The following is a 21,326-nucleotide window of genomic DNA, read 5'->3' as shown; positions in this document are numbered from 1 at the left end:
AAGGAAATCTCTTACTGTGTTTTTTTCATTATTGGCATTGCTAGCTCTCTCATCAGTAGAGACAGAACTCCTTTCTTTAGGAAAAGAAAGAAAAAACTTTAAAATCTTGGCAAACATTCATTCTCCCTTATTCCTAAATCAGTATATAGGCACAACTCGGAGATACTGCAGGTTCTCTTCCAGACCACCTCAATGAAGCAAATATCACAATAAATTGAGTCACACAAACTTTAGGGTTTCCCTGGGCAGATAAAAGCTATGTTTACACTATGTTTGAAATAGTGGAAGAATTACCAACATGTGACACAGACATGAAATGAGCAAATGCTGTTTGGAAAATGGCACCAATAGACTTGTTTAACACAGGGTTGCCACAAACCCTCAATTTGCAAAAAGCACAATCTCTGTGAAGCACAATAAAATGAGGTATGTCTGTAATTAGGTTATTAGAGTTACTTCAGTTACTTCCCCTTTCATATCTCTCTTTCAACAAACAATATTTAAAATGCATTCAGTGCAGAAATACCTCATCAGAAACAAACAGCAGTAAATTCTATGGCTCATTAAGGTGCTCCAAAGTGGCGATAAAGCCAATTCAACCAGGCCAGGAATTCCCTGCTCTTTAGGATTGTTGGCCTGATTGCTACCAACTGTTTAATGGAAAATAGCCAAAGAGGTGATGGCTAAAGCTGAAGACTGATGGTTAAGAAAAAGAAGAGTACAGTGGTATTTCTCAAGAAAGGCCTTTCGTCTAGGCCTTTCTAAAATCTGATATAATGTATGCTTATCCTAGACTAAAGGTATTTTAAACAGAATAATTGAAAAAGAAATTGAAAAGGAAAACATTTGAATCATAGTCATATAAAACAACAAGCAGCAACCTGGAGGTAGGTTTGTGGCTTTTAGTATAACATCTTGAAATATATTTTCAGCCCATCTAACTATAGAACTATAGAACATCATCATCATCATCATCATCATCATCATTATTATTATTATTAAGTGGCCAATACCCTGACATTGTTTTTGCTGATCTCTCCTGACCACTCCTCTAGAATCAGTATCCATCTTGCTTTCTGCCATGGGAAGCTCACCTGGATGGGTTCTATCTACAGGGCCTCTCTTCCCTCTGGCTTCCAGTTGGGGTGGAGATCATAGGGAGGGAAGAGTAAAATCAGGTGTTTATTCTTCCAGCTCCCTCCCTTTAGGGTCATCTTGGTCTGGCTGTGCTCTTCAAGTGAAGGTCACCCTCCTAACATGACAGCAGCTTTTATGTGACTCTCCAGGTTTTGGGAACTGCTCATTTTCCTTATCCCTTCAAGTTTAGTTTTGCTAGTGAGTTAGGGAATGCACTATCTTCTGTGCTCCCCTTTGTACACTTCTGAGTGAGCCAGGTGTTTGCTGTTAGGACCTGACATATGCCCACATCCAATATTTCCAGCCAGCTAAGGAATGGGAGTAACAAGTAAGGGGACTACCCTGGGTATTAGTACAATTACAGGGCTAAAGTTGGTGAAACTCCTGCTCACTGTCACTCTTAAAATCTTACCTTCAATAATGGTTTCTCCTATGACCAAATCCTCTAACTTCCACAGAAATGATAGGCAGATATCAACCAGGGATCTAGTCCAACCTCCCAGACACTCAGAGCCTGCTCAGGGGAATTATGGAATAAGGGAGAGTTTCTTGGGGCCTAGATCTATCTTGGCTGCTAATTAGTTGGGTCATATTAGGTGGACATAAGTCTGTTTCACCTGCCTCCTTAGCATTTGAGCTAACACCTTACATTCCAGTTTCCTGATCTGCAATATATGGAAATAAGTTTTTTTTCCAGATATAATTTCGCTGGTAAAAGTGAAGTCTTTTAAGAAGTAGTGTGACAATGGCATCTTAATATATCATTAAAATTGCTCTAAGTAACATACATTTGTTGCAGAAAATTTAGAAAACATTTTTAAAAAATTTGAAAGGATTAAAATAAATGGCACATAAAGGACAGTGCTATTTCAAGAAGTGGCTACTGAAAACAGAGGGGAAAAAATGGCGGCAGAATAGACAGACGTGTCCCGAGCCTTGTCCCAAAGCAGATAGAAAGAACAGCTGAGGGTCGCAAGGGGAGTGTCTGTTGGAGAGTTAAGGGACAGCTATACTCCGGGAGAAGGTGGGGGACTGCTGGATGGGGGACCCCTAACCTGGCAGCCCTCACTGCTGCTGCGTTCCCTCCCGGAGCCACCAGCTCGGATGCGGAGATCGCACCATCTTGAAGGGGAAAGTGGATGTTATCGGAATCCTGAAAATCTACAACTGCGGCACCCACAGAACAGCTGCGAACCCCAGAGCACCAGTCCCCAATTGGCGCAAACACGTGGATTCAGAGGAGCTCTACACTCCACCATGAAAAGGTCAGATTTCGCCTGGGATAAGGTGAGGTCTATGGTCCCGGCAGGACAGAGAAATACATGCACTGTGGGAACCAGAGGACCAGGGGAAGTCTGAGCATAGAAAAATCCGTGGCTGTTGGGGCTGGCGTGATCCGTGAATGTGGAAGGGGGTCCTCAGAGCTGCTAACAGAGGGGATCTCTAAAAAGCAACCCATTTTGATCTGACGCAGAAGGACAGCCTAAAAATTTTGGGAGTGTGCCGGCTGCTTGGACCTATGGGGGAAAAGGGGATTGCGCAGACTTGCATGCAGACCCGGAGTTTGCACACTTGCGCTTTCTCCTCTTTGAATCCTTGCTTCTGATTACTGAGCCCAATACATAGGATTACCCAGTTGGGGACACTCTAGGAGACTGCAGGGGAAAGTTGTTTTTCTGGAACCTGGGGATCAGAGCGGGGAGTGACTGTTGGAGAACCAGCTCTGGGGCAGCCCACTCCCACAAATCGATATTGAGTGCCACAGGGAAAGCAGGATCTAAGCACTGGCTAGAGAGGACTTATAGAGTTGGAGGTCAATCCAGAAACACTGCCACCCAGGGGCTGAATCACAGATTGACTCTTGTGTAATCACAAATAAAGGAATACAAGAAAGTAAGACACACTGCCTGCTTAAAAATCAGGACTGGCTTACAACACTGAAGAGCAGTGGAATGCAGGGAACTGCAATACTGTCCTGACTGGGAAACAGGTGTGCCAAACAGAACAATAGAGGAAGTGAATGACCTTCACTACTGCACATTTTATTTTTATTTTTTATATATTTTTTTCTTTTTCATCTTTTACTTAAGAAACTAATTTTTTTCTTTTTTCCTCACTTGATTTTACCTTTTTAATTATTACATTTTTATTTTCAATCAGTATTATTACTACTACTATTTTACCTTTTTTTTAAAAAAAGTGTCATTTTATTTTCTCTTCATTTGACTTTGAGATTAGTGTTCTACATTCTATTTTCATCTTTCCTTTAGCATCATTCTACTCTATCTCAATCTACCTTTATGCCATCACTCTCTTCCTAACTTTTGTGCTTTTGTTGTCCTGTTTCTCTTACCCTTTTCCTGCTTTAGATTTTCCCTATTCTTTCTTTTTACCCCTGTTAAAATTTCACCCTCCTTATATATCTAATTTCCATTCCCCTGCTCCAAGTTCATACACACCTCTCTCTTCTGTCTTCGCTATCCAAAAAATTGTTTTTCTCTCTGTCCTTTTGTTGTTGTTTGCTTGAATGTTGATTATATCGATTTTTTATGCTTGTTTGTGAGATTGTTTTGCTTATTCTTTTTTTGTTTTGTTTTTTTGTTTGCTTTGTTTTTGTTTGTTTTTTGCATCTGTTTTTCCTCGCCTCGCTTGATATTAGTTGTTGTTTGTAGTTTGTATTCATCACCAGGTATTTGTTGCTGGCATTTGCTGAGATTAGTGGCTGTTCTATTGGAGTTTTCTCCCCATATATATAGTTTGTTCCCCTTTTCTTTCTTATTCTCTTTCTTTTCTCTCTTAGTTTATTTTTCCTTTTCACAATTTCATTTTGGCACTCCTTTCTTTTTTTTTTTTTTTCCTCTTCTTCTTTCTCTCCTATCCCCTAATTTGCCTTTCTCTGGTGGTCACCTTTATTTGGGGTTATTAATATCGTGAATACATTTCTGTTCAGCGCCTTGTGTGTTGTACCTGGTTGTATTTTGTGCCTTTAAATCAATGCAGGAGAAAGAGAACTACATAACCAGACCCCTGGAGAAGAGAGACCATGGGGAGACAAAGAAACAGCCCACATATGAAAGAAAAGCAAGCATCACCAGAAAAGGAAGTAAACGAAATGGAGGCAAGCAACCTGTCAGAGAAAGAATTCAGAGAAATGGTCATAAGGTGGCTGAAAAGAATGGAAGACAAATTCGACAATATGAGTAAGAACAAAGAGGAAATGAAGAAGAACCAAGAAGAAATGAAAAATGACATCACTGCTGTAAAGAACTCAATGGAAAGCATCAAGAGTAGACTAGAAGAAGCAGAGGACCGCATCAGTGAGCTAGAAGACAAGATGGGAAAAAATATCCAAGTAGAGCAGCTTCTAGAAAAAAAAATTAAAAAGCAGGAGGAGAGCCTAAGGGAACTTTGGGACAACACGAAACAAAACAACATCTGCATAATAGGGGTTCCAGAAGGAGAGGAAACTGAGCAAGGAATAGAAAACCTGTTTGAAGAAATAATGACAGAAAACTTCCCTGATATAGGGAAAAAAAAACCCACACAAATCCAAGAAGCTCACAGAGTCCCAAGTAAAATGAACCTCTAAAGGCCAATGCCAAGGCACATGATAATTAAATTGGCAAACACCAATGACAAAGTAAGAATCTTAAAAGTGGCCAGAGAGAGACAGAAAGTTACCTACAAAGGAACCCCCATCAGACTAGCGACTGATTTCTCAACAGAAACTCATTAGGCCAGAAGGGAATGGAATGAAATATACAAAGTCATGCAAAGGAAGGGTCTGAATCCAAGAATACTGTACCCAGCAAGGCTATCAATCAAAATTGAAGGTGAAATCAGAAGCTTCACAGACAAAAAAGGACTAAGGGAATTTATTACCACCAAACCAGCAATGCAAGAAATGCTAAAGGGTCTGCTGTAAAAAAAGGAAATAGGAAGCGAAGAAGGAACACAGGGGTAAAAAATAAAAATGGCGACAAATAAGTACCTATCAATAGTAACTTTAAATGTAAATGGATTAAATGCCCCAATCAAAAGACATAGGGTAAGGGATTGGATAAGAAAACATGACCCATATATCTGCTGTCTACAAGAAACCCACCTCAGGAAAAAAGACGCACACAGACTGAGGGTGAAGGGATGGAAAAAGGTTTTTCAGGCGAATGGAAATGAAAAAAAAAGCTGGGGTAGCAATACTTATATCTGACAAATTAGATCTCAAAGTGAAGGACATAACAAGAGATAAGGAAGGCCACTTCATAATACTAAAGGGAGCAATCCAACAAGAAGAAATAACTCTGATAAACATATACGCACCCAATACAGGAGCACCCAAATACATAAAAAAAAAAAAACTCCTGGAGGATATCAAAGGAGAGATTGAAGCAATACAATCATAGCAGGAGACTTTAATACCATTGGACAAATCCTCTAAACAAAAAATCAGCAAAGAAACATCAATCCTAAATGACTTACTAGACCAGATGGAATTAATTGACATCTTCAGAACATTTCACCCCAAAGCCACAGAATATACTTTCTTCTCAAGTGCACATGGGTCATTTTCAAAGATAGACCATATGTTGGGTCATAGGCAAAGTCTCTTCAAATTCAAGAAGATAGAAATCATATCAAGCATCTTCTCAGATCACAGTTGCATAAAACTGGAAATCAACTACAATAAAAACAATCTAAAATAATCAAACATATGGAGACTAAATAGCATGGTATTAAACAATGACTGGGTTACCAGAGAGATCAAGGAAGAAATAAAAAACATCATGGCAACAAATTACAATGAAAACACAACAATCCAAAATCTATGGGACACAATGAAAGTAGTCTTTAGAGGGAAGTTCATAGCTCTACAAGTCTACTGCAAAAAACAAGAAACAATGGTAATAAATTACCTAACCCTACAACTCAAAGAGTTAGAAAGAGAGCAACAAGAAGAAGTGGCTACTGTACACAAAGCTCAAAGAAAAAGAAAACAGAGCCCAGGGACTTGAGGAAGTCCATAAAATACCTGGGCAGGTGAGTGATGGAGAGGGGCAACCTTTCTCCAACAGCAACCATTTTTAAAGCTTTGGATTATTTTTTTTCAGCTATTTCTTAATGCAAGGTAATTGGTAACACCCTGGGCATTATTTTACTGCCAGATTTACATTTTAATCTTTTTTTAGTAAAAACAAACAACAAAAAACCCTTAACATGTGATGCCAAATTTACCCAATCCTCTATTATTTATTGAAATAGTAAAAAAACTGGAATTAATGGTAGTATGCTGTAGTGAATGTGCTTATATATAGTTTGGTGTGTCTCAGACCATTAAACTCAGAATAAATTCCCAGAATTATAATAAGTAGGTGGAAATGTATGAGCATTTAAAAATATTTCTTATAAATTTTACAAATGACTATCCAGAAAATTCAGATCTGTTCACATGCCCACAAGATGCAGGTATATGTCATACCTCAAGCTGAATACCCAGAGACAGAACCCAAATCTTCCATGAGGCATCACCTTTGATGAAATAGATGCATCTTCTTGACTTTAGGATGTTAAGTACCACCAAAATCTCCCAAAGCATTGAAGACAGAACGATTATCCAGAGGGCTATTCTTTGACTCAGTTCTAAATAAAACAAACAAAAAAGTCTCTAAGCTAGGAGAAGCATTACCAAAAGATAAAGAAAATGTGTGGGTGGGTGGGTAGAGTATGCTTACTATTTTGAAAACCAGTTATTTCTGCCTTGCAGGTGGCAGGCAAATTTCATATTAGTGAAACACATTTCATAGTGAAAAGACAAGCCCTGTCTGGACCAGAGAGTTGTGCTTTTTGCTTTTTGTTTTGTTTTGTTTTATGAGCATAAATAATACCTCTCAGTCTCAATGTCTCTATTGTGGGAAACCCGCAAAAGCTGTCATTTGAATGAATTTGGGGCTTAGTGGTAGTCAGGAAAGAAAAAAGTCTGAAAACTTGAGAGGCAATGAGTCTATTATGCATTTAAGTTTCTGTTGTTTTATATTGTGATAAGAGAATTAATGCACTTTTTACAAAGGAACAATTATGACTACAAACTAGCCTCAGCCCAGTGTTCTTCTTGGGGGGATAAAGAGAAGGTGCAGTTTACCCTTGGCTTGGAGAAGACAGATTCCTAGAGAAATAGTGATAAGGAGTGTGAAGGTGATGGGAAGATCTAAGTGGAGCCATGGTATTGAGTGAGAGGTTACAGGTGACCACTGGGACAATAGATAGTACTTGAGGCTCCTTGGGAATAACTGGAGAAGCCTGAACTTTTCCCAGCATCCCCTTTATTTATTTATTTATTTATTTTTTTTCAAATTTTTATTAAGGTATTATATGTGTACATATCTTATCATTGCCCCCGACCCCCACCCCACTCCCATATATGCCCTCACCCCCCAATGTTTTGCATCCGTTGGTTACTCTTATATACATGCATATAAGTCCTTCAGTTGATCTCTTATTTCCCCCACCTCTCCCTAACCTTACCACTGTAATTTGACAGTCTGTTTGATGCTTTACTGCCTCTGTAACTATCTTTTTGTTCATCAGTTTATAATGTTTTTCATTATCCCCAAATGAGTGGGATCATGTGGTATTTTTCTTTCATTGACTGGCTTATTTCACTTAGCATAATGTTCTCTAATTCCATCCAAGTGCCTACAAATGGTAGTAATTCCTTCTTTTTTACGGCAGCATAGTATTCCATTGTGTAGATGTACCATAGTTTTCTGATCCAGTCATCTGATGATGGGCATTTAGGCTGTTTCCAAATCTTAGCTATTGTAAATTGTGCTGCTATGAACATAGGGGTGCATATATCCTTTCTGATTGGTGTTTCTGGTTTCTTAGGATATATTCCTAGGAGTGGGATTACTGGGTCAAATGGGAGTTCCATTTTCAGTTTTTTGAGGAAACTCCATACTGTTCTCCACAGTGGCTGCACCAGTCTGCATTCCCACCAGCAGTGCACGAGGGTTCCTTTTTCTCCGCATCCTCGCCAACACTTGTCGTTTGTTGATTTGTTGATGATAGCCATTCTGACAGGTGTGAGATGGTATCACATTGTTGTTTTGATTTGCATCTCTCGGATAATTAGTGACTTTGAGCATGTTTTCATGTGTCTCTTGGCCTTCCTTCTGTCTTCTTTCGAAAAGCTTCTATTTAGGTCCGTTGCCCATTTTTTTATTGGATCCTTTATCTTCCTTTTATTAAGTTGTATAAGCTGCCTGTAGATGTTGGAAATTAAACCTTTATCAGTGATACCATTTGCAAATATGTTCTCCCATACAGTGGGGTTTCTTGTTGTTTTGTTGATGGTTTCTTTTGCTGTGCAAAAGCTTTTTATTTTGATGTAGTCCCATTTGTTTATTTTCTGTTTGGCTTCCATTACCCTAGGGGCAGTATCACTGAAAAAGTTCTTTTGGCATATGTCTGAGATTTTGCTGCCTGTGGATTCCTCTAGTACTTTTATGGTTTCCCGTCTTATATTTAAGTCCTGTACCCATTTTGAGTTTATTTTTGTGTATGGTGTAAGTTGGTGATCTAGTTTCATTTTTTTGCATGTATCTGTCCAATTTTCCCAACACCATTTATTAAAGAGACTGTCTTGACTCCATTGTATGCTCATGCCTCCTTTGTCAAATATTAAATGCGCATATTGGTTTGGGTCGATATCTGGATTCTCTATTCTGTTCCATTGATCTATATGTCTGTTCTTGTGCCAGTACCAGGCTGTTTTGATGACAGTGGCTTTGTAATACAGCTTGAAATCTGGTATTGAGATCCCTCCTACTTTATTCTTCTTTCTCAGGATTGCTGTGGCTATTCGGGGTCTTTTTTTATTCCAGATGAATTTTTGGAGAGTTCTTTCTAGGTCTGTGAAATACGCCGTTGGTATTTTAATGGGGAGTGCATTGAATCTATAGATTGCTTTGGGTAGTATGGACATTTTAATGATGTTGATTCTACCAATCCATGAACATGGTATGTTCTTCCATCTGTTTACATCTTCCTCTATCTCTTTTTTCAGTGTCCTGTAGTTTTCCGCGTATAGGTCTTTTACCTCCTTGGTTAGGTTTATTCCTAAGTATCTTAATTTTTTTGGTGCGATGGAAAATGGGATTGCTTTTTTAGTCTCTCTTTCTGTAAGTTCATTGTTGGTGTATAGAAATGCCATAGATTTCTTGGTGTTAATTTTGTATCCTGCTACATTGCCGAATTCATTTATTAAGTCTGTTAGTTTTTTGATGGAGTCTTTCGGGTTTTTTATGTACAATATCATGTCATCTGCAAATAAGGACAGCTTTACTTCTTCTTTTCCAATTTGGATGCCTTTTATTTCTTCTTCTTGTCTAATTGCAGTGGCTAATACTTCCAGTACTATGTCAAACAGGAGTGGTGAGAGTGGGCATCCCTGTCTTGTTCCTGTTCTTAGGGGAAATGGTTTTAGTTTTTGCCCATTGAGTATGATGTTAGCTGTGGGTTTATCATATATAGCTTTTATGATGTTGAGGTATGATCCTTCTATTCCCACCTTGTTGAGAGTTTTTATCAAGAAAGGGTGTTGGATTTTGTCAAATGCTTTTTCTGCATCAATTGATATGACTATGTGATTTTTATCTCTCAATTTGTTTATGTGATGTATCACATTTATTGATTTGCGGATATTGAACCATCCTTGCATTCCTGGGATAAATCCTACTTGGTCATGGTGTATGATCTTTCTGATGTACTGCTGGATCCTATTTGCTAGAATTTTATTGAGGATTTTGGCATCTACATTCATGAGGGATATTGGCCTGTAATTCTCCTTCATTGTGTTGTCTTTATCTGGTTTTTGTATTAGGGTGATGCTGGCTTCATAGAAGGAGCTGGGAAGTGTTCCTTCCTCTTGAATTTTTTGGAATAGTCTGAGGAGGATAGGTTTTAGTTCTTCCTTGAATGTTCGGTAGAACTCTCCTGTGAAGCCGTCTGGCCCCGGGCTTTTGTTTGCCGGAAGCTCTTTGATGACTGCTTCAATTTCTTCCATAGTTACTGGCATGTTGAGCTGTTTAGATTCTTCCTGATTGAGTTTTGGAAGGTTATATTTTTCTAGGAATATGTCCATTTCCTCCAGGTTGTCCAGTTTGTTGGAATAGAGTTGTTCGTAGTATTTTTTAACAATCCTTTGTATTTCGGCGGGATCTGTTGTTATTTCACCTCTTTCATTTCTGATCTTGTTTATTTGGGTCCTCTCCCTTTGCTTCTTGGTGAGCCTGGCTAGAGGTTCATCAATCTTGTTTATCCTTTCAAAGAACCAGCTCTTGGTTTTGTTGATCTTTTGTATTGTTTCTTTGGTCTCTATGTCGTTTATCTGTGCTCTGATCTTTATTATTTCCTTCCTTCTGCTTACACTGGGCTTTTCTTGTTGCTCTTTTTCTAACTCTTTGAGTTGTTGGGTTAGGTAATTTATTACCCCTGTTTCTTGTTTTTTGCAGTAGGCTTGTAGAGCTATGAACTTCCCTCTCAAGACTGCTTTTGCTGTGTCCCATAGATTTTGGATTGTAGTGTTTTCATTGTCATTTGTTGTCATGATGTTTTTTATTTCTTCTTTGATCTCTCTGGTAACCCAGTCATGGTTTAATAGCATGCTGTTTAGTCTCCATGTGTTTGATTTCTTTGGGTTGTTTTAATTGTAGTTGATTTCCAGTTTTATGCCACTGTGGTCTGAGAAGATGCTTGATATGATTTCTATCTTCTTGAATTTGAAGAGACTTTGCCTATGTCCCAACATATGGTCTGTCTTTGAAAATGACCCATGTGCGCTTGAGAAGAATGTATATTCTGTGGCTTTGGGGTGAAATGTTCTGAAGATGTCAATTAATTCCATCTGGTCTAGTGAGTCATTTAGGATTGATGTTTCTTTGCTGATGTTTTGTTTAGAGGATTTGTCCAATGGTGATAGTGGGGTATTAAAGTCTCCTACTATGATTGTATTGCTGTCAATGTCTCCCTTAATATCCTCCAGGAGTTTTTTTATGTATTTGGGTGCTCCTGTATTGGGTGCATATATGTTTACCAGAGTTATTTCTTCTTGTTGGATTGCTCCCTTTAGTATTATGAAATGGCCTTCCTTATCTCTTGTTATGTCCTTCAGTTTGAGATCTAATTTGTCAGAAATAAGTATTGCTACCCCAGCTTTTTTTTCAGTTCCATTTGCCTGGAAAACCTTTTTCCATCCCTTCACCCTCAGTCTGTGTGCGTCTTTTTTTCTGAGGTGGGTTTCTTGTAGACAGCAGATATATGGGTCGTGTTTTCTTATCCAATCTGTTACCCTATGTCTTTTGATTGGGGCATTTAATCCATTTACATTTAAAGTTATTATTGATAGGTACTTATTTGTCGCCATTCCTATTCTTTACCCCTGTGTTACTTCTTCGCTTCCTGTTTCTTTCTTTCTTTTTTTTTTTTTTTTTTTTTTTACAGTAGACCCTTTAGCATTTCTTGCATTGCTGGTTTGGTGGTAATAAATTCCCTTAGTCCTTTTTTGTCTGTGAAGCTCCTGATTTCACCTTCAATTTTGATTGACAGCCTTGCTGGGTACAGTATTCTTGGATTCAGCCCCTTCCTTTGCATGACTTTGTATATTTCATTCCATTCCCTTCTGGCCTGATGAGTTTCTGTTGAGAAATCAGTTGCTAGTCTGATGGGGGTTCCTTTATATGTAACTTTCTGTCTCTCTCTTGCTGCTTTTAAGATTCTTACTTTGTCGTTGGTGTTTGCCAATTTAATTATAATGTGCCTTGGCGTCGGTCTTTTGGGGTTCATTTTGCTTGGGACTCTGTGAGCTTCTTGGATTTGTGTGGGTTTTTTCTTCCCTATATCTGGGAAATTTTCTGTCATTATTTCTTCAAAGAGGTTTTCTATTCCTTGCTCAGCTTCCTTTCCTTCTGGAACCCCTATTATGCGGATGTTGTTTTGTTTCGTGTTGTCCCAAAGTTCCCTTAGACTCTCCTCCTGCCTTTTAATTTTTTTTTCTAGAAGTTGCTTTTCTTGGGTATTTTTTTCCATCTTGTCTTCTAGCTCACTGATGCGGTCCTCTGCTTCTTCTAGTCTACTCTTGATGCTTTCTATTGAGTTCTTTACAGCAGCGATGTCATTTTTCATTTCTTCTTGGTTCTTCTTCATTTCCTCTTGGTTCTTGCTCATATTGTCGAATTTGTCTTCCATTCTTTTCAGCCACCTTATGACCATTTCTCTGAATTCTTTTTCTGGAAGGTTGCTTGCCTCCATTTCGTTTACTTCCTTTTCTGGTGATGCCTGCTTTTCTTTCATATGCGGGCTGCTTCTTTGTCTCCCCATGGTCTCTCTTCTCTGGGTGTCTGGTTATGTAGTTCTCTCTCTCCTTATCCCAGGCGAAATCTGACCTTTCCGTGGTGGAGTGTAGAGCTCCTCTGAACCCGTGTGCTTGCGCCAGTTGGGGAGCGTTGTTCTGGGGCTCGCAGCTGTTCCTGGGGTGCCGCAGTTGTGGATTCTCAGGCTTCAGATAAGCTCCACTTTCCGGATCAAGATGGCGCAGACTCCGCGTCCAAGCCCGCAGCTCCGGGAGGGGACCCAGCCGCAGTTGGTGCTGCCAGGTCAGGGGAACCCCGTTCAGCAGTCCCCCACCTCCTTCTGGAATTCAGCTGTCTCCCAACCAGCCAACAAACACTCCTTGTGCGTCCCTCAGCTGTTCTTTCTTTCTGCTCCGGGACAAGGCTCGGAACACGTCTGTCTATTCCGCCGCCATTATTCCCTCTCCCAGCATCCCCTTTAGTACCAGAATTGTAATTAGTATTAAAGGAAGCAGGGATCCTGGAAAGCAGAAGCTTGAAGCACTAATGTTATCAAAGTCAGAATCTACTAACCTTGTGATCTAAAGTCTACCCAACAGTAGTGAGCAAGCAGTAGAGCACAAAGCCTAATTCAGGGGAATAAATGTTTATGGCTATTTTTAAAGATGAACAGTTTTACCTAATAGATCTCATTTTCAATGAACACACTTTTAATGTTTTAAAATAAAAAAATTAATCTCTCCACGTATTTGTGTCAATGTGAAATTCAATACCCATGTAAAGAAGGAGTAATTAAGTAGAAATGTTAACTTTCCAACATGTTTTTATATGCATAATTTTCCTCCTGAAGGAAATCCTGCAAGGTTAGCTTCTCACTTTATCTGTGATCTTCAGTTCCCCCATCTGTGGAGAGATTAGCCCAAGGTCACATATTGATTCAGCAGCAAAATTTAGCAAGAATTATTTAATTCCATTCAATTCAGTGTAAACTTTATCTAGCAGATCTCAACTCTAGGAATAACAAGCAGCCCTATCTGTGCCTCCTTTTCAAATGTTGCAGCATGTTCTGGAAAAGGCAGCAAGCAGAAAGTTGCCATTCAGAATAGAAACCCAAGTTTCATTGAAAGAGTGAAGTATAAGGTACCGGTACTATTTGCCCTGTTCTCTTGCCTGCTGGGATAGTTCCTGCTACAGACCTCTGCATGGGGTGGGTTAGGGGAATAGGGAGGAGTTTGAGCAGACCCTCCTCTCTTCTCAACTGGCCAAGGTTTACTTGGGAAAGATGCAGAAAAGCCAGATTGGTCTAAGGCTCCACTTTGTGTAAACTGAAACTTAGACCTCTGGTTAGAAAGATGGGCCATGTGTGGTCTGCAGACCATTTCTCCCTGCTAATTTTTCTACACTCCAAAATGAATCCAATATGAGGCAGCGTTTTAAAAATAGGATGCAAGTTTAACTGTATTTTACATAAAATGGACACTTCTATTTTGGAGAAAAATAGCTTCACATCCCAGTTTTCAGGCTTCTCAAAGTGGCAGCTCTACAAAGGAAGTGTTATCACTTAGTGTCTAGAGCTTTTGTCTATTTGAAGACCACTTAACCTAAAGACAGCTCTCGGTTCTTAATCTCAAAATCTTATTATATAGAATCACCAAACCTCCAAATACGTTATTCATACTAATTTTCACAAGTAGGATGATATAAATATTTCTAAACCATATTCCATTGACTCAAATATCATTATTAAATAATAAAAAGAGAGGTGCCATGGTCTCCCATGATGTCAAGTTGATAGTTTAAGGGTAAGAGGATCAATCAACCCACTTAGAAAGTCAGCTTCATGAGTACACATTCCACTATGAATAGTGAACTAGAAATATTTTAAATAATTAGTTTTGGCATTTAGCTATCAGTAGAGGTAAAAATATGAGCTGAATCAGGCATCCACTTAATGTTTCAAATGTCCTTTGGTGGCTTCTTCCTTCCAGGTTCACAGACAGTGCTTCCCCAGCATCCAGCAGAGCCCCAATTCCAAACTCCTACTGTGCCTACAGCCTCAACTCCCCCAATCCTGGACCCTAAGGAACATATTAGGCACAGTGATAAAAGGAATTGAAGATGCTCAGCCTGCAGAGTCATAAAACATATGTGTTCCCTCTTAATTTCTAAAGCCCTGAAGCCAGCTAGGAAGGTGACACCACCTGGGTTTTAACTCCTACAACCTGACAGTGAGCACTCAAGCATGGGCACCCAATATTAACATTGCTACCAGTTACCAACATTTTATTTTATTTTTTTATATATATATTTTATTGATATTTTACAGAGAGGAAGGGAGAGGGACAGAGAGCCAGAAACATCGATGAGAGAGAAATATCGATCAGCTGCCTCCTGCACACCCCCCACTGGGGATGTGCCCGCAACCAAGGTACATGCCCTTGACCGGAATCAAACCCGGGACCCTTCAGTCCGCAGGCCGACGCTCTATCCACTGAGCCAAACCGGTTTCGGCCAGTTACCAACATTTTAAACACACTTTTCTGCTTCTGTTGGCCTCCCAAATGCTGGTGTTTCCCAGGACTCCCCTCTTGTCACTCTGTCTACTCCCTAGTTGTCTTTTACTTCTATGGTTTCAATCATTTCTTACTCTCTCTTTCTAGACAAAGTTATTTTCTTGTACGTAAGCAGTACGTTTCCAAGTGTGTGTTAATCCTCCGTGGCCTGAACTCGTTTGGAGCAGGGACTGTGCTGGTGTTCTGGCTTGCCTTTCCCCACTCCCTGATTGAACCCCATCCTGTCCTTCTGTAGTTCTGTAGGCTGACATCTGTGGACTGCCATGGATTTTTTTTTCAGGTTCTAGATTCACCTACTATTTAATCTACCTGCAAGAGAATATGCCCCTCAAATCATCTAAAATTCAAGTCCAGGATCTTTCTGATGTTTCAATCTTTCTTTGGTTCCTCATTACCTCCAGGACCCTGGTCAAACTCCTTCACAAGGTATAGAAGGCCTTTCATCTGGTTTTCCTGTACTCTCCAGGCTCATCTCTTGGTAATGTAGCCTTGCTGTCAACACTTAAACGTTCATGAAACCAGTAATATTTACTCCCCTGTGCTTTTGCACATAACGCATCTTTTTTTTTTTTTTCCCCCAACCTGGAATGCCTATGTTCTCCTGAAATTTCCTACAACTTGTTTAAAATTCTGTTCTTATTCAACTCCCTTAAGCATATATTCTTTACTCCATGCATACCCAACCATGGGGAATAGAATTAATTGCTTCCTTTTTATGCACCCTTCCTGGTTGAATTTTATTTTTACATGGTTTATACTAGATGCTATAGATGCAGAAATAAGAGCCCTTGTTCTTAAGTTCACAGTCTGAGAACAACAACCCTTACTTGGCACATAATAAATCATCAACAAGACAAACAGCATGGAGCCTAAGGACCTATTGGTGCTGTAGGACACTCAGTTCTGAATAAACATGAGAAAATACAATTTCCCATAGAAAATATTTACAATTTAATATGAACATTTGCACTGTTTACCATGTGTCCATTGCTGCCTGGCTGATAAAAAATGGACTTTGGGTGACCATGCCTTTAGCACTCAAATCATGTAAAGGTATAAAGCACTTATAATTTTAGTATCTTCTCAGTGGGCATCTTGAGAATATGAAACACAGAAAAAGAGATTTACAGAAAAATATTGTATAATGGAGATTTCCCTGTATAATGGAGATTTACAGAAAAATCTTGCTTTGCTTCTAAGAAATATAAAACAATATTTTTCCTTAGAATTGGATAAGCAATATCAAATAAATTTTTCTTCTCATTAATTTTTCATAAACAGTAGGTTATAAATACAGAGATTGATCAGAGTTCAGGTTTTTTCAAATAAATGAGAGGAAAGAATATTAAAAACTGCACATGCAATGATGAAGGTATTGATAAAGATTAATGGGCTAATACTACATGAAGAGACCAAAGAGATCAATTAATGCTCAATTAATATTTGACACTGGAGGCAAGAGCATACAATGGAGTAAAGACAGTCTCTTCAATAAATGGTGGGAAAATTGGACAGCTACATGCAAAAAAAAATAAAACTAGACCACTAACTTACACCATACACAAGAATAAATTCAAAATGGATAGAAGACTTAAATGTAAGTCATGAAACAATAAAAATCCTAGGATAAAAGATAAGCAGCAAAATATCAGACATCCCACATAGCAGAATTTTCACAAATATATGGCCTAGAGCAAGAGAAACAAAGGAAAAAATAAACAAATGGGACTCTATCAAAATAAAAAGCTTCTGCATATTAAAGGAAACTGTCATCAAAATGAAAAGGGAGACCTCTGTATGGAAAAACCTATTTGCCAATGATACATCTGATAAGAGGTTAATTTCCAAGATATATGAAGTACTCATACAACTCAGCAAAAGGAAGACAAACAATCCAATTTAAAAATGGGCAGAAGACCTGAAGAGACACTTCTCCAAAGTGGACATACAGAAGGCCAAGAGACATATGAAAAAATGCTCAAAGTCACTAATCATCAGAGAGATGCAAATTAAAATGACATCTGCTAGAATGGCTACCATCGACAAATCAATAAACAACAAATACTGGTGAGGATGTGGAATAAAAGGAACTCTAGTGCACTGTTGGTGGGAATGCAGACTGGTACAACCACTATGGAAAATGTGGAATTTCCTCAAAAAAAAAAAAAAAAGTGGAACTTCCATTTGACCGAGTGATCCCACTTCTAGGAATATATCCTAAGAAGCCTAAAACAGCAATCAGAAAGAATATATGCACCCCTATGTCCATAGCACCATTATTAACAATAGCTAAGATCTGGAAACAGCCCAAGTGCCATTCAGTAGATGAATAGATAAAAAGGCTGAGGGTATTTACGCAATGGAATACTATGCAGCTGTAAAAAAGAAGGATCTCTTACCTTTTGAAACAGCATGGAGGGAGCTAGAAAGTATAATGCTAAGTGAAATAAGTCAGTCAGAGAAAAACAAGTATCACATGATCTCACTTACATGTGGAATCTAATGAACAAAATAAACTGATGAACAAAATAGATCCAGAGACATAGAAGCATGAAACAGACTGATATATTTCAGAGGGAAGGGGGGAGCAGGAAGAAATTAACCAAATAACATATATGCATATATGAATTAACTATGGACATGGACAATAATTCAGTGAAGGTCTGGGGAGGGGGCAAGAGTGGCATGGAGGTGGGTGGGAGAGGGACATCTGTAATACTTTCAACAATAAAGATAATTTTTTATTTTTTAAAATTTCTTTATTGATTAAGGTATTACATATGTGTCCTTATCCCCTCATTGCCCCCCACCCCCCCACTCATGCCCTCACCCCCCTGTTGTCTGTGTTTATTGGTTAGGCTTATATGAATGCATACAAGTCCTTTGGTTGATCTCTCCCCTTTCCTCCCACCCTCCCCTACCTTTCCTCTGAGGTTTGACGGTCTGATCAATGCTTCTCTGTCTCTGTATCTGTTTTTGTTCATTAGTTTATGTTGTTCATTATATTCCATAAATGAGTGAGATCATGTGATATTTATCTTTCTCTGACTGGCTTATTTCACTTAGCATAATGCTCTCCAGTTCCATCCATGCTGTTGCAAATGGTAAGAATTCCTTCTTTTTTACCGCAGCATAGTATTCCATTGTGTAGATGTACCACAGTTTTTTAATCCACTCATTTGCTGATGGGCACTTAGGCTGTTTCCAAATCTTAGCTATGGTGAATTGTGCTGCTATGAACATAGGGGTGCATATATCCTTTCTGATTGGTGTTTCTAGTTTCTTGGGATATATTTCTAGAAGTGGGATCACTGGATCAAATGTGAGTTCCATTTTTAGTTTGTTTAGGAAACTCCATACTGTTCTCCACAGTGGCTGCACCAGTCTTCATTTCCACCAGCAGTGCATGAGAGTTCCTTTTTCTCTGCATCCTTGCCAGCACTTGTCGTTTGTTGATTTGTTGATGATAACCATTCTGACAGGTGTGAGATGGTACCGCATTGTCGTTTTAATTTGCATCTCTCAGATAATTAGTGACTTTGAGCATGTTTTCATATGTCTCTTGGCCTTCTTTCTGTCTTCTTTCAAAAAGTATCTATTTAGATCAGTTGCCCATTTTTTGATTGGGTTGTTTGTCTTCCTTTTGTTAAGTTGTACAAGTTCCCTGTAAATGTTGGAGATTAAACCCTTATTGGTGATAACATTGGCAAATATGTTCTTCCATGCAGTGGGCTTTCTTGTTGTTTTGTTGATGGTTTCTTTTGCTGTGCAAAAGCTTTTTATTTTGTAGTCCCATTTGTTTATTTTCTCTTTAGTTTCCATTGCCCTAGGAGCGGTATCGGTGAAGAAATTGCTTTGGCATATGTCTGAGAATTTACTGCCTGTGGATTCCTCTAATATTTCTATGGTTTCCCATCTTATGTTTAAGTCCTTTTTCCATTTTGAGTTTATTTTTGTGTATGGTGTAAGTTGGTAGTCTAGTTTCATTTTTTTTGCATGTATCTGTCCAATTTTCCCAACACCATTTATTGAAGAGACTGTCTTGACTCCATTGTATGTTCATGCCTCCTTTGTCAGATATTAATTGAGCATAGTGGTTTGGGTCGATATCTGGATTCTCTGTTTTATTCCATTGGTGTATATGTCTGTTCTTGTGCCAGTACCAGGCTGTTTTGAGAACAGTGGCTTTGTAATACAGCTTGATATGTGGTATTGAGATCCCCCCTACTTTGTTCTTCTTTCTCAGGATTGCTGCAGCCTATTCGGGCTCTTTTTTTATTCCAGATGAATTTTGGAACATTTGTTCTAGGACTATGAAATATGCCGTTGGTATTTTAATGGGCGGTGCATTGAATCTATAGATTGCTTTGGGTAGTATGGACATTTTAATGATGTTGATTCTACCAATCCATGAACATGGTATGTTCTTCCATCTGTTTATGTCTTCCTGTATTTTTTTTCAGTGTCCTGTAGTTTTCCGCATATAGGTCTTTTACCTCCTTAGTTAAGTTTATTCCTAGGAATCTTAATTTTTTTGGTTCGATGGTAAATAGGATTGCTTTTTTAGACTCTCTTTCTGTACGTTCACTATTGGTGTATAGAAATGTCATAGATTTCTTGGTATTAATTTTGTATCCTGCTACATTGCTGAATTCATTTATTAATTCTAATAATTTTTTGATGGAGTCTTTAGGTTTTTCTATGTACAGTATCATGTCATCTGCATATAAGGACAGTTTTACTTCTTCTTTTCTAAATTGGATGCCTTTTATTTCTTCTTCTTGTCTAATGCAATGGCTAATACTTCCAGTACTATGTCGAACAGGAGTGGTGAGAATGGGCATCCCTGTCTTGTTTCTGTTCTTAGGGGAAATGATTTTTGTTTTTTCCCATTGAGTATGATGTTGGCTGTGGGTTTATCATATATGGCTTTTATTATGTTGAGGTATGATTCTTCTATTCCCACCTTGCTCTGGAGTTTTTATCAAGAAAGGGTGTTGGATTTTGTTAAATGCTTTTTTCTGCATCAATTGATATGACTGTGATTTTTATCTCTCAATTTGTTTATATGATGTATCATGTTTATTGATTTGTGGATATTGTACCATCCTTGCAATCCTGGGATAAACCCTACTTGGTCATGGTGTATGATCTTTCTAATAATGTACTGCTTGGATCCAATTTGCAAGAATTTTGTTGAGGATTTTGGCATCTACGTTCATGAGGGATATTGGCCTGTAATTCTCTTTCATTGTGTTGTTTTTATCTGGTTTTGGTATTAGGGTGATGCTGGCTTCATAGAATGAGCTTGGAAGTGTTCCTTCCTTTTGAATTTTTTGAAATAGTCTGAGGAGAATAGGTTTTAGTTCTTTCTTGAATGTTTAGTAAAACTCCCCTGTGAAGCTGTCTGACTCCAGGCTTTTGTTTGCTGGAAGCTTTTTGATGACTGCTTCAATTTCTTCCATAGTTATTGGCCTATTGAAATTTTTAGATTCTTCCTGATTGAGTTTTGTAAGGTTGTATTTTTCTAGGAATATGTCCATTTCCTCCATGTTGTCTAGTTTGTTGGAATAGAGTTGTTCATAGTATTTTTTAACAATCATTTGTATTTCTGTGGGGTCTGTTGTTATTTTGCCTCTTTCATTTCTGATTTTATTTATTTGGGTCCTCTCTCTTTGCTTCTTGGTGAGCCTGGTTAGAGGTACATCAATCTTGTTTATACTTTCAAAGAACCAGCTCTTGCTTTCATTGATCTTTTGATCTATTATTTTTTTGGTCTCTATGTAATTTATTTCTGCTCTGATTTTTATTATCTCCTTCCTTCTGCTCACTCTGGGCTTTTCTTGTTGCTGTCTTTCTAATTCTTTAAGTTGTAGAGTTAGATGATTTACTACCATTTTTTCTTGTTTTTTTTTTGTTTTTGTTTTTGGTTTTTTATTTGTTTGTTTTTTGAGGTAGGCCTGTAGAGCTATAAACTTCCCTTCCAGGACTGCTTTCATTGTGTCCCATAGATTTTGGATTGTTGTTTTTTTATTGTCATTAGTTTCCAGGATGTTTTTAATTTCTTCTTTGATATCTTTGGTAACACAATCATTGTTTAATAGCATGCTATTCAGCCCCCAAGTGTTTGAATTTTTTTTATTGTAGTTTATTTCTAATATTATGTCATTGTGGTCTGAGAAAATGCTTGATATAATTTCAATTTTCTTGAATTTGGGGAGACTTCGCCTGTTACTCAATATGTGGTTTAATTTTGAAAATGTCCCATGTG

This window comes from Plecotus auritus (genome assembly GCF_963455305.1).
Source record: "Plecotus auritus genome assembly, chromosome: 2".
Classification (NCBI taxonomy): Eukaryota; Metazoa; Chordata; class Mammalia; order Chiroptera; family Vespertilionidae; genus Plecotus; species Plecotus auritus.
Note: the sequence above shows the minus strand (reverse complement) of the source record.